The sequence below is a fragment of the Pseudopipra pipra genome, chromosome 7, assembly GCF_036250125.1.
Source record: "Pseudopipra pipra isolate bDixPip1 chromosome 7, bDixPip1.hap1, whole genome shotgun sequence".
In the NCBI taxonomy this organism is placed as follows: Eukaryota; Metazoa; Chordata; class Aves; order Passeriformes; family Pipridae; genus Pseudopipra; species Pseudopipra pipra.
The window spans coordinates 24,909,936-24,924,851 of record NC_087555.1 but is presented as its reverse complement, the minus strand read 5'-3'; the positions used below and the strand labels follow the sequence as shown (position 1 = coordinate 24,924,851).

Sequence of the window (14,916 nt, the reverse complement as noted above, 5' to 3'; positions counted from 1 at the left end):
CAATGGGGACCATCAGCAGCCAACGCTGCTGTGTGGGAGGGGTCGGTGTGTGAGGCTGGATCGATGTGCATTTTGCTGGCACAGGCAAACTCCCTCTGCCTGTGCAGAGAGCAGCTGAGCTCTGGGCCTGCTGTGTGAACCAGAAATCACCTAGATGCCTTTAGCTCTGCCGAAAACCTATATTTCCCTCCTGTTTAAGACTGACACTGACTCCACATACGGCCAGAGCCTTTGTTTCAACCTGCAGAGACTGTAGCTGTACCTGGGAGAGGCACTGGTGTACAGCCCTGTACATGGAACCACCAGGAAGAAACTCAGTCACTGTGGCAACAAGAAGTGTCACTGCTTCATCCCCAGGGCCTTTGAACTCCGTTGTCAATCTCCACTTTGCGCCCTCCTGCTCGGAGAAAGAGCATCAAATAGTGTAGAGGGCTACATAGGCAGAAGAGGAGGAAGGGTTGGGAAGCAGAGAGTGCTGAGGCTCCCAGCACAGCAGGAGAAGTGGAGAGGGGGATGCTGGGGACATAAACAGCAATGACTTTCAAAGCAAAACTGGCAGGGTACTGTGTGTGATTTTCCAGTTCTTCCTACCTATCCAGGCTCCCTGTTCACTCAGTGACACTTAGAGCAGTCTCCTGGAAAGACATTTTTGCACCGAGTGCTCCTGTTTTCCAGGGCTGTGGCAGCTGCAGTGGGAGCAGGAAGGGAGAAGAGCCACAGCCAGGTCAGTGCTGGGGCCTGCTCAGCACCCTAGGCACGAGGAATGGGGAGAGGAGAGAGGGAGCTTTCTTTTGGCTCTCCTGATGAAACTCCAGCTGGCTTTATTTCTGGTTACATCGTTTCTCTGAAATCCCAGGCTGCACACACGAATTTACTACTGTGGGGTTACTCCTTCAGAAGAGGTTGCTACATAAATGCATTTATTTTAATGAGAAGACAAGTGCTATGGAAGGATTTGTTCTGAAACCCAGGGAGATTGTCAAAGAGGCATCACACGAATGAGTGCTAGCCATCCACAGTTGCTGCTGGGTTTGAGACTCAAGTGCTGGGCTATGACTGCTTTTTCAGACCAGGAGCTGAGTCTTCAGAGTGGGGTGTTCCACTTCATCCCCAGCTATGCTTCTATGAGATACCTTGGCATAACCAGCTGCAAAAGAACCAGGTGCCATCAAAAAACAGGCATGAATGCACTTGTTCGCATCCGTGCTTATTTGAAGATAATAGTTTGAATAAAGCTCCAGGACACAATGAAAAGTCACTTAATGCCAAGGAGATTATGATCTATTGGACAATGAGGCTCATTAATGGGAAGGGCTGGCAAGCTGAGTGAAAAACTGCATTTCCTGAAGCTGAGCTTCCTAAAAAGACCCATATCTGAAGACAGCACATTTTCCTCTGACAGCCCTTATAGGCTGGGATGTAAAGTAGAGGATGGTGGTGAGTCATTATGACCTTTTTTTCCCCTTAGTGGATAAGGAAACTGAGGCACAGGCAGCCAATTAAATGGAGATAATCAGTGCATATCTGAGAGCTGGTGTGGAGACACGCAAACTTCTCTTCCAGGCCATAAACATCTGTAGTTAATGACAAAATGTTAATTACTGGCAATCAGCTAATGAGGGTAAAAGCTGAACTAATTTTCTGCTGCCTGAAATGCTACTCTAGATCGTGTTTTGCCCATCAGCTGAACTGCTATTTAAAAAGAGGATGAAAAGGAAAAGAAAAAAGCATTTTGGCACCTCGCTCTGCCTCCTCTGCCAGACCAGATTAGTGCAGGGGGGAAGTTCTCTGGTGGAGACAAGCTCTAGTTCATTTTCCTGTGTCAGGCAGGGAATTGGCTAAGAGCTCAGAGGCCTTGCTACCCAGCCTTGCCTCCCACTGAGATCAGCTGAAATGACTTTAATGCAAGGGTGGAAATTCTGGTTCTTCCTTATGCTCAGAAGAAACTCTGCACAACCCTGTTCCCCATAGAAGGACAGGGACAGTTTGCTGCCCCGTTTTTTGCCCATCTAGCGACTCAGCCCTACTCAGCTATGGCATGGAGCGGGTCTCTATCACTCCCTTCTCGCATTTTGAAGAGGCAGCTGGAGATGACCCTCCTGGAGCAGTAAGCCAGCACGTACTGCTGCTGTGCATGAGTAACCAGCAGCCATTCTGGAGGAGGCTGTGCACTACCGCTGGGCAGAATGATTCATCTCTATGTCACCAACACGGTAGCAATAGCCCTGTAACAAAAGGCAGAGCCATGGGGTAATTTGTCATTATGGTGACTATCAGCCTTGGACTGATCAGCCTGGGTGCTCAAATCTCCAAAGCCTGCAATAAAACCTCTCTACTACACCGAGGAGGGAAAGACACCAAGTTGGAGTCACTGAGGATTTGGCCCTAGTAGGGACTCTGAATCAGTATATTGTACAAAGTTTTTGTTTTGGGGTTATGGAGATGAGCTAGGGGGGTTGAGATTAGCCTCAGTGCTGCCTATGATACAGTAAAACCAACTTTGACTGGCACTGTGCTTTACTCTGCCCTGGCACAGTGATTTCATGGCAGCTCCATGCTCAGGGAGCAGAAATGCCAGGCTGAATCTCAGGCAGGATAAGCAGCTAAATGCCCCTTATTCTCCAACTCAGTTGCCAGGGACAGCTACTTCTGAAAATTGCTAGCTCCAAAATTCACTTTTAAATCTAGTGTTTCAGATCAGTCCCAAGCCCTCATATACAGCCCATGTTCCAGGGATTTGTCTGTGGCTTCTTTCCTGTGGTCACATCAAACCAGGTTTCTCATGCAGCACATCCCAACTGCTGTCCTGCAAGCCCTTCTCCTCAGGCTCAGGGAGCCTGGCACCCAAGTGTCTGCCATGGTCCCCCACTACACTCCTCCAACCCAGTGGATACCTTCAGGCACTAATGCCAACAGATGTGTTTTCTGCCCAGATACCAGCTGAAGAAAACTCCTCCTGATTAAGCTGATTCCCAGCCCTTTGCAGTCACCTCCACACTGCCACGATGCTGACTGTCAATCAGCTTCTACTTGCTGGTGCAATTAATTCCATCTCCCTTTGCAGCCCCAGTTCACTGCGTGCAGGGACAGCTATCACATTTCATGCTCTAAAGGGCTTAACACGCCACTACACACACATGCATCTACACACCAGCAGGGTGGCCAGCAGGGTGATTGGAAACAGACTGAAGGAACAGGAGGCCTCACAGACAAGGCCACCCTAAATCAGATTTAGGGGGTGAGAGGACAAAGCAAATGTGAGCTGTTCCTGTGCAGAGTGGCACGTCTTCACCGTAACACACATACGCCTCTTACCCGGGTCAGGGCTGCATCCATCTCACAGCCCTGTGGGTGAGGGTCACCTGAGCTCTGCATTTTACCACTTGGGATACAGCAACTGCAACATCCTGGTAGTTCTTTTCCCAGTTAAAGGCTACTTGCCTTGAAAAGGGGCCAGGTGGAGGGGTAACTGGGGGACAACTAATATGTTTAGTGTTTAGCTCCATAAAGAGCGTCCCCTGTCATGGCACTAAGACTGGGTGTTGGCTATTCACACTGAGCCCAGCCAGGGTGGATACATCCCACCAGGCAGCATTTCCACAGATGGCTGTGCCAGCTCTGAACCCAGGGAAATGAAGTGAGCCCAGGGATGGCTTAAAGAGGGAAAACATTTTGCTACAGAGCCTGGAACTGGGAGACAGCACTGCTGTGAATCCAAATACCAATTCCTCTATGTCTTCTGCAGAACTCTTCCAGTGAGTTCCAAAGCTCCCCAAATTCAGCACATTTCCCAGCAATGCCACCACCCTCTAGGCTAATGCCATGGAAAAATACTTCTCGACTACTGCTGCCAACAGCTCTCCAGTTGACTGTAGTGGGAAAATCCTACAGGTCACTTTAGTGTATGATATTCAGGCTACATTTTACAGATGTGCTCTCTCTGGCTCAGCTCGGAGAGAGCAAACGAGCTGTGTGACGCGTGCAGGGGTTGCTGCACCTCTCGCTTCTCCTGCATTAGCACAACATGGCTGGTGCACCTGGTGCTGCAAGATCGAGTCAATAGCTACTACTGTTATTATCTTTATTAATCAATAATAATATCCTTATTTCCTCTTGTGGGGCTTCCCAGCACATCCTTTCTTATTTATCCTCTGTCTTATTTACATCCCGAGCTTGCAATTAGATCTGTGTGAGTGGCAGTCAGCACTGACCCAGCTGCCAAAACCCAGCCACACTCTTGCAGGCAAGTCCCTTTCAGAGCAGGGACAATTCGACTGACTTCAGTCAGCCTGCCTGTGAGGAGGGAGCCCTGTGGAGCCACGGCCAAAGCCATCAGCTCCTGTAGGCAGCTCTGTTTGAGCTGAAAGGGCTGTAAATACCTAACATCCCCCCAGGGAGACACTGAGACATCTGCACCAGCTGCAAAAATACATAAAATGAGGCAAGGGTAATAGTGGCTATCTTGGGCATTTGTGCCTCTGCCTCCTTCTCTCAGTAGTTTGAGGGCTGTGTAATTGTCAATGCCTTTACCCTGATATTTCCCTGGGGAAAACGGACAGCACAGTGTCCCCAGTGCCCAGGCAGGAGCTGGTGTGCAGGCAGAGACTCACTGGAGAACACATAGGAGGTCTTTGCAGAGATCTATGCCACAGGCTTCCAAATGCCAGGTGAGAGGTTTCACATTGGCACCATCCTTCTTTCCAGCCTATATGTCCCTCCATGGCTTTGCATTCAGCCCCCTTCTAATGAAACCAGTTGGTCCTGCCCTGCCTGGCAACACCCCCTCAAAAACCACGGCAAATTCCTGAGCTAACCCACATTTTAGCAACGAGAAGCGACCTCTCCACGAGAGAGTTCTTGCTCTTAGAGAGAACAAAACTCGTTCTGCCTAATTGCTCCTGGCAGCGCACTCTGCCGTAATGAAGGCGGGAGCACAGTGGCAGGGGAAGGCAGTGCTACTCCTTGCCAGTGAGCCTCAAAATCCATCCTTTTGTGCTAAAAGCACAACATGAGGCCGGGCTTGCTCCTTCAAGTCACTTGTGCTGTGGAAAGCAGAGCCTGCTTTGAGCCCAAATCTGCCTTGCACACACCCCTGGCTCTGAGTGCTGGGAGGAGGCTCGTCTCGCTTTATTTTTAATCCTATGAAAGGCCTAAAATACGTCACCAGTGAGGATTTGCATTGTGGAAAGGCTTTTTCATAGACACTTTGGACTCTCTTTCATGCACCCAGAGGGCTTTGCAACAGTTAATTTTGCCTCCCAGCTCCTGGGAGGGAAGAAGGAAGGGATGGAGGGAGGTGTTACTATTTGCGGTTTGCCAAGAGGACTGTGAGGTAGATGGCTGAGAAATAAACTCTGTGGCCTGATGGTGCTTCTCGAAAGCATTAACACACTTTCTTCCTTCTCACCCACAGGCACAGTGACGTTTCACACTTCTGCTTGGGTCTGGCTCTCTGGAGGCCTGGTAGCCGTTCCCTAATGCCTCTCCTTTCACAGCAGCTTAAATAAGAGTCAGAGCCAGTGCCACAATTGGGAAAATGGGTCCTCTGCAAAACAGCAGTGTGGTACCAAACACCGCACAGAGACTAGGAAAGCTGACCCTGTCCAGGGACAGAGAGGCTGGTTATGGCACTTAATCCAAACTCAGTGTAGGAGAACAGGAGGGAAATTTTAAAAGAAGAAATTAGTAGCTATTTAAAGGAGTATCAATCAATCATTTCACAGTTTTGGAGGCTGAAGGTCTGATTTTGGTTAAATAAAGGACTTTGCGGGCACAAAACCAAATAGGTCTCAAGTAGCCTGGATTTGAGGACAGGCTAGAAATTGGTCAAGATTTCCCGGCCATCCCCCGTGCAGGCATGCTCTGGGTCTGTCCTGAGCAAAAGCAGGTAGGGAAGAAAGTCCCAGCTGGTGCTTAGGAGACAGAGGTTTCCTGTGGCAACCAGACCTGTCCAGGTGAGCCCATGCTGCCTGTCCAGAGCCACCCTCTTCAGCTGGCTCCTCTACTGGGGCAGGCTGCATTTTAGGAACGCTTTTTCCCTTGGCAGAACAGGACCAGACTTAAAACCTTTCACCTGCTCCCATGAGGGAGAAAATAAGCAGCATTTCCACGCATGCTTCAGGTGACCACCTCATGCCTTTTGATAGCTGAATCCTGCAGACACAAACAGCCATCAAGGAGCAAACAGGGAAGCTATTTTCCCTTGAAAGAAGGTGCTGTAGTGAGGCAGGGACATAGCTCTTTTCTTCTTTCTTTCAGCATCACAAATGAAATCCATTAAGCAGTGATGAGCAGACGGCACTGAAAACAAACACCAAATTAAGCACACCCACTCCAAGGGAGAGGTTTTGCCTGCCTTCTCCATCCAAACTCCTGCCAGGGAGGAAGGTGAAGATTAAGGGAGGGCCCCCAGCAAGACCATTTCTGGAGGCTGGGCTGGGAAAGGGGAGATGTGCAGATGATGGGGATGTGCCAAAGGAGAAAGAGTCCTGTGTGAGGATGATCACAAATGTGGTGACTGTAGTACTGAGCTTGGAAGAGGTCTGGGAAGTGGAGGTGTAAGAGAGGTGCTTTCTCATTCCTGGCTGCTTTCCCCTATTTGTTCTCTGATGAAGAAATGGCAGCAGCAGTGCTGGGACAGGCATGGACACACAGTTTGTCCAGGCACTCCAGGGTCTCATAAGTGATACAGGCTTGGAGGACACTATTTCCATCTCTTCTGGGAGGGAGGGGATGAGGAAGTGGAGGCACCAAACCTGGTCTCATGCTCACCAGAGGGAGCTAAGGGGACATTGGAGTGTGGCTTTGTCCCCAGTCCCACTCTGCTGCTAGAAATTGGTCAAGGAATTGCTGTTCCCAAGAAGGACAGAAGGGACCTTCTGCCCAGGTCAGAGCACCAGATCTGAAAGAGAGAGGAGGAAAAAGGAGAGCTATACCTGGAAACAAGTAGAAGAGTGAGAGGTGGGGAATCAGCTGGGGGCCACGAGGTGGAGAGAAGCAGGATGATATGGGAGATTGGTGGTGATGCAGGGATAGAGCTGGAGCCATGTCAGAGGTACAGGTAAGGCAGGTGGTGGGCATAGACAGCACATCTATCCAGGCTTTTCCAGCCCAAATTTTCACTGGTTCTATGTTAATTTGATCTCAAAAGTGCAGCAGGTGAAGGACAGCAATACCAACCTCCCTGACTTGAGTGGGGAGCACAGGAACCTCCTGGGCATCAGTCATGTGCCAACTGCTGCCACCAGTTCAAGAGACCATGGCTTTGCTGCGCTCATTAGGGCAGGCTCTCATCCTGGGCCAGCTCAGTCATTTAAAGGTCAATAAGACAGAAGTTGGGACACCACTGAGATGGCTGCAGGTACATCCACGTTTGAAGGCAGGCAAGTGGGTGGGCTCACATGTGTAAGAACCTTCTCCCCTCCACATCCTTCTCCAGAATAAGAAGGGTAAAACCTATGAGCAGTGACACTGCAACCACTTCTCAATCCCCTCATCCTGTGGTTTTTGTAGGGTCACAGTATTTAGGTTGGGAGGTCTCTGGATTTCTTTAGTCCAACCTCCTGCTCAAAACAGGGCTGTTTCAAGGTTGCTCAGAGCTTTGTTTTGCCAAACCTTGAAGATGTCAGAGGACTGAAATCCTACCATACGTCTGGGCCTTTGTCTCAGAGCTGCTCCCCTCTCACTGTGAGTTTGTTTCTGTCTATCCAATGAGCATCTCCCTTGCTGCAACTTGTGCCACTGCCTCTTGTCCTTTCCTGTGCCCCTCTGGCTCCATGGTCTTTATAATCTGACTTTAAGTAGCAGAAGACAGCAGATTTCCCCTTTCATCTTCTTGTTGCCAGACTGAACAAGTCCAAATCCCTCCACCTCTCCTCACACATAATGTACTTCTATCCCTTTACCATTTTAGCATCCCCCACTGGACTAGCTCACATTGTCAATCTCTTTTATGCTGGGAGGGCCTTTGGGCACTGGGAAAGAAATCTCTGAAATTGCAGCCTGCAACCAACTCATACAGCCCTAGTATAGCCCTTCTTCCCAGGCTGTCCAGAAGACATTGCATGCCTGATCTAGGAACAACTTCACTGTCACTTGGCAAAAACTGCAAAATGTACAAGAACAAAAATGGCATGCTCCATGCCTAAATGTGCCACTGACTTTCTCTGTCCTTTTACAGAGGTAAAAGGGACTCCCTCCTGGGATAGATATTCAGATGTCAGGCCAGGCAAGGAACTTGTTTTCTTGAAAAGCTGAGCCCAAAATTTGCTTTATCTCACTGGGCTGAATATAGAATAATCCCCTTGAAATTGCTGCAGTATATCTTCAAATGCCTTATACTTCATTGTTGCTAGAAGGGAATTGGTATCTGGATGCAATTCTATGCACAGTTTATGCTAAGTCTGTGCTGCCATCTTCCCCTTGCCCTGCCAGGTGAGAGGTGTGCCTCTTCACCAGTGCTAGGTTGGTGACCAGGTGGTCAGATGGGGGAACTGATTCAACAGAAAGTCAATAAAAAATTTTAAAAAGTTGATTCTTGTTGGATCAAGTCCCTGGCTACATAGAGACTGGTGCTAGAGCTTGGAAACAGTGGAAATGCAGAGCTGAGATTGCTGCTCACTATAGCTGCAAGGACTTAGACTGGCTCAGCTTGCTCATGACCACACATCACCAAGAGACTGGACAGTCACTCTTACCCTGAAGAAAGGTCTGTAGATAAGACTTCACCTTCTTTCAGTGACACCAACCTCTTCTTCAACTTCAGTGACACCTTTTTCTTTCCCACAGGAATGTCCCTGCTGCTCCTGGCTGAATTGCTGTGCAGGGAGACACCACGGTGGGAGGATACAGTTTCTGAACTGACCTTAGCCTGACTGTGCTCATGGTGGATATTTTACCTTCCAGCATTGCATGTCTTGTTTCATGGAGCCTTTACCCAGAGCAACTCATTTGTGCCAGCCATCCCCCCCCTCCATCCAGTCCCAAGCAAGGTGTCAGTCTTCATTAGCAGAGGAGTGTGGGGTTTAGCTGATATAATTTCTCCAAGTAGTCTGGCTGAATACACAGTCCCAGTGAAGCAAAGACACTCCAGGTCTTGGCTCAGTGTTGTGAACTGGGGCCCTTGTGCTGGCAGGGCCCTCCTGCTGGTATCCCTGATCTCAGGCGGGGTAGGGGCTCCCTGAGGTCTGAGCTCCTGAGAGTTTTCTCTCAGGACAGATGCACAGAAATACCTATCTCCATACTATGACCAGCCCAGCTCCCTCTCTAGAGGGGATCTCTGACTTAGAAGTTTCAAGGAGATCTGACTCCTCTTTATTATAAATATCCAGACATGTCAGTGTCAGAGGGAGATGCATCCCTCTTAATCCTTCCCAACAGTATTAACTAAACAAATCATGAAGAAATTAATTAAGCAAAAGAAAAAACATATTGGATATCCAGGAAAATGTCTTGACATTGAGTTGCCTTATGATAATCTCTTAAGGACTTGGGGGTGGCAGTGCTACTCCTGGCATATGGAAACAGGTGTAGAAAAGCAACAGAGAAAGCAGTGAGAGCAATGTGTAGGTACTGCAAAGTACAAACGAGGAAGGAAGCAACAAGCCTTTGATATCTGTGGCACTGCTGGAAGACGGATAGATTCAGCCAGCTTGGATTTTAAAAAATCCCAATAATGTAAATTCCTTAAGTACAAGCCAAGCCTATGAATAAGATAAATCTCTTAGTCACTTTGCCAGTGATATCCTTCTAATCTCATCCTTCCTCAACGATGCTGCTCAGAGAGTGAAACACTTAGCATAAATGGGTTTGCTGCTCAGAGCAATCACTCATGCCTCCCACTCTGACCCCAGGATTAGAGAAGTCCCCTGGATTAAGGATGTTACTATTTAGAGTCCAGGGTGAACCAGCTAAGCACGGGCTCAAGGGAACTTTCAAGTGATTGCAAGAGAGAGAGAAAAAGAGAAGGAGAGGCGAACAGGAGGCCACCACCATCTTAGGGAATTGCATGTCGCACGCTGGTGTTGAACTGTACTTAAAGTGCTTTACAAAGAGAAATGACCCAATAACAAGAATTATCAATATACGCATGGGAAAATAACAAACAGTAACTCAAAGGCCAACCAAGCCAACTTTTTCTTTAAAAAATAAAAATTACATTGAACTGCTGGTGCTGTTTCCAGAGATGCTGAGTGCCTTGGTTCCCAGCAGACATCTCTGTCTGCTGAATAGGCCCAGCAGTCTGAAATTCAGAGCCAAGGGCTGCTGAACTGTCCCTCCCAAAACAGAGATTGGAAATGACCTGCTGATTAAAATCTGAGCTGAGAATCAGAGACGGATCCTCCATGCTCCTGAGCCCAAGAAGCATGGTGGAGCCATTTACACCCAAATGAGGAGAGCCTCAGCACCAGCTCAGATTTCAGAGAGACTTCAAGCTACTTCATGGAGGTAGAAAGATCATTTTGAATGCCAAAAATAGGAAAACCATGTCAGTTGATCCAAATTACATCTAAGACCATGATCAACCATTTGCCTTTTGCTTACCGTTCCCTTGTATCACAGACTCATGCGAGAACTGCTCTCAGTACTACTTAGGTAGCATATACGGTAGTAAAGTATGTAATCCCTTAAAATACAAGAGCTTTCCTTACAATCTGTGCCTATGTAAACCCAGACAAATATTTAATACATTCTTATCACACCAACGGGAAATAGTTTTATCATCTCTGACAGACACATGAATTTCCAGGAGCGCCTGTCACACGTTTACTACATCAGTCCCCAAGAATGGCTCCCTTTCATTATTTCTCTATGGAGACCCCCTCTGCTGATGCTCTCCCCTCCCCATGGGAGAGTTTCCAGCAGCAATTCCAGTTGGATATTGGAAAAGGGAAAATAGGAACTTCTCAGAAGCCAGACTTTTGGTGTTTTGCCAGGAGAAAGGTATCCTCATGCAACTTCTGCCTAGGTTTGCAGAACAGCATTTCTAGGCTTTGATTAATTAAAATACAGCATGTCTTGCACAACTTTTGAACTCTATTTCTGTAAAAGATACGTGAGGCTGCAGGCTGTCTGTCACATTATGCATGTCCCCTGTGCCAAGACTGTAGTTTTCTATTTGACTGTAAGTCATCCATTAGATGTAAGACAATTATTATTGTTTTTTAGTGAGTCATTTTTCTCTCAGTAATTAGTAGTTGTCAGTTCAACTCAGCCCAGTGCTGATGTAACTCAGTGACTTCAAAGCTGTGTTTAAAGTCTCTTTTCTCCCACACAGCAGCTCACCACAAACAGTATCACTTTTCCTGCCTCGTCCACTGGAGCTGTGTTGCCCCATGGAGCTGTGTTGCACCCAGCCAGGCCAGCAACAAGAAGGATTTGCTGTCTGAGCACAGAAGGGACTGCCCAACAGGAGAAGAACTTGGCCAAGAAAAGGCAGCTCACCTCCTTGACCCCATTTTATTGCTATATGCTTCAAATCCTGGCTGCGTCTGTCTTGCTATAAAAATGTCAGACTGTCTCTAACACTTATTTTTGCTCGCCGCTTCAGCGTGGCCTTACTTGGCAACTTCTCCCATCTGTTTACTACTCTTCGATGTTGTGCATGCATTTCTGAATGCTGTTTACTTATAATAATGTGAACAGTCAGCATTAGCAGAGCACCTAGCTTTGAAGTGGTTTTAGTGTTTTATAGTTGAACAAGGATCCCTTACAGCATTCCTAGAAGAAAGTGAAGATCTCCAGTCCTGCTTCATGGCGGCATGAAAGGGTCCTATGTATCACTACAGGTGAATCCAGGTCCAGAGAGACTATATCTAGATGTAGCAGCTATATGAGCACTGGATGTCCTTGTCCCCGTATAATCGATGAAGGTCTAGTCAATGTTGACAGCAGAGCCCCGGGAGTGAGTCAGCTGAGCAAATGTAGGTGTCTAGCTCTCCAGCTCCACTGACTGTATTGACTAGGGGCACAATTATCTACCTCAAGATGTTTTCCACTAAGAAAGCATTGCGTGGGCATGAGTCAAGCTCTTGATTTTTCACTGCCTAGACATCCAGTCCACATGCAGACACCTACGTTGTGACACTCACATTGAGGTGTCTGCAATTCAGAGCTGTGTCCCACCTCAGTGATGTGCCCAGAATCACAGCTTATATACAAAGCTCAGAGGAGAAGCTGAGATCCTTGGTTGCTGTTCATTCTCTTTCATCCGCTTGAACTGGAAGAGAGACCTCCTCTAGTCAAGCCAACACCATAGGGGAACTACTTCAAAAGTGTCCTCTTAGAGCCAGAGAGCAAACCTCTACCTTGGCTGGGACCTGTTATCAAGTGATCAAGCTGCCACCTTGATTCTAAAATGTGGGGGTTTTTAACACTGATCTCTAGGTTAGCTCTCATCTGAGAGGAGTGTGTTTGCTGCTCAGTTCCCCACACCATTCTATTTCTTTTTCTCTAGCAGGAAGGCAAACTCTGGCTCTGCAGAAAGCGGAGATGCCCCCCTCTGAGCACTCATGGAGGCAGGCCATGTGGTTTTCCTCCATATCACACTGTGCTATTTGCTTAGAGATCTTCTAACATGGGGTGAATACCACCCTGCCCGGGAACTTTTCTTTACCACTTGTACCATCCAGCAAGGGCTCACTACCATTTCATGGTCACAGCTCTGACATCCTAGTGTCAGAAAGCGCTCAAGCCTAAATCAAGCTCTGAAACATCCTTGTATCTTGGATCTTTCCAGGTCAGCCTGCTTTCATGACCTGGTGAACTTCCTGGATGGTCGGTCAGATAGAAAGATCTTTTTCAGTGGGTGAACATCAAGCACTGATAAGAGGACTGAAACAACAGAAGACATGCAGGCCTGATCTGTGAGCCATTGTGATTCAGCACAATTCTCACACACTGCTAATCACCACACTGCACTGGACATGCCATGCACATACTACTGGGAGGAACAGCCAAAGTGCAGATCTGTAACTAGAAATGTACCAGCAGCAGCAAAGAGTAGTCACATTCCAAAGGAACACTTTCCTCACAGGGACATCCCTGGATGGGGGAGCTCTTAGCTGCTGTGTTGTGTTTCCAACCCTGTAGTGAGCTCAGCAGAGTCCTCTGGGAAAGTGCCTCGCAGCAGCTGAAACTCTGCTGCATCTGCTCCACAGCCCAGATGTGCACCATGCCATCAATCTGCCCTCTGCAGGAAAACGTGACCCTCAAATGACCATTTAATCTCCTTCTCAATCCAATTTGGCTCAGCCACGTGTCATCTGCTTTCTCCCACGCTGCCACAAACACACGTACAGCCAGTCCCTGCTCCATAGTGAGTGCTGGGATCAGCACACGCTGCGGCAGTGCCTGAAGGCTGACTGCTGCCTGGAGATCATGAAGAACCTCCAAAGACAGAAGGGTCATGGAGTGTGGTGGTGGGAACCCAGGTCCCTGACCCCCATGAAGCTCTGACCACCTCATAAAAGCCCCGAAGCCCAGAAGCAGAGCAATGCACTGCAGATACCTACCTCCAATGCTGCTGTGCGTATTTCAGGAGTGAAGGAAAACAGCTCAAGGCAATGTAGACACAGTGATTTAAAAGGAAACAGATTAAAGACGGTCACATGAGTGCAGATGTGTCCCAGCAGTTGTGCCATAAGCATTGACAGGTAGATAGGTATCTTGCAAAAATCCCTCTCTCTCCCTTGACAAGATATAAATCACAGGAAGGGCTATTATTCATGCTGCAATCCACCCATTACATGTGAAGCTGTGTCGGAGAGTACCAAACAGTGTTGACCAGAAGGACTTGTGGGTTTTACCTCACCCTGGGAACAAATACCACAGGGCAGTCTGAGAAAGGGGACTCAGTAGGTGGATATTTGTTCCAAAAACACGGTTAAGGCAGGCCAAATGGGAAGGATCTGGATGGTTTTCCCAATCTCTGTGCATTTGTGCAGCCTCCTTTTGACTCATCAGTATATCCAGCATACAAATAGCTAAGGACCTTAGGAGCATTTACCTAGGGGTAAAGACCTTGGCCTGTACTGGTGGTTGGTGAGTGTATGAAAATGCAAAACATCTGTCAGTGGAAGTGAGTTTTGAACTCCAAGTTGTTTCATTTCCAGATGAGCACATTTTCTTTTATTTTAGAGGATACAGAGAGAACATACTCTCTTGTGCCTAAGCACCACTCCTTGTCTCTGCAATACAACAGAACAAATAGCCTAATCAGGCCAAAATGCAGAGCATGCTGAAAAACTGGGAACATTCAGGATGTAGTTAAGAGAAAGTGGAAATCTCCCCTGTAGCCCAGGAGGGCTGGTATTGCTGCTCCAATCACATTGCTTAGGGGTAGAGGATTGTCTGGCGAGAAAAGACAGAGAGTTACATTCCCCTGTTGGAGACACATCACCTGGAGAGGGATAAGTTACAGATCCCTGACCCCCATTTGAAGGAGACACAAACGTGGAGAAAAGCTGAACTGGGATACAAAGAAAGAAGGAGCTGATGAATGCCACTGGGCCTTTTTGGTGGCAGTGGGATAGTCCGTGGGAATGAATGAGTGAGGCTCCATGAGGTACAACATGGCCTTGTGCTGATCAGAGTAGCAGAGCATGTGTTTTCCAGCCTTGTCTGCCCCAAGATCATCCCCCTGCATCTTCTGTTTCATCACAGAAACCCAATCTCAGTAGCCTTCTCACATCCATTACAAGGAAAAATAGCTGGATCCAACCCAAACAGAAAACAGAGCCACGCTATGGTAGCAAACCTCCTGCCAGCTTCAGAGATTGCGACATTTGCCCCATATGTTTCTGATCCTCCCAAACACACGCAGAGCAGCTCAGTTACACACACACTCATTTGTATGCCTTTGCAAATAATCTCTGATGTGGGGCCTCTCAGACTGCTCCTTAGAAATCCATAAGCCTG

The 14,916-nt window shown here is 47.9% G+C and overlaps 1 protein-coding gene across 3 annotated transcripts in view; it reads right to left on the bottom strand.

The window, feature by feature from the left end:
* MARCHF4 (membrane associated ring-CH-type finger 4) overlaps positions 1-14,916 on the bottom strand; it is a 101,849-nt gene that overhangs the window by 72,225 nt on the left and 14,708 nt on the right. The window lies entirely within an intron of this gene.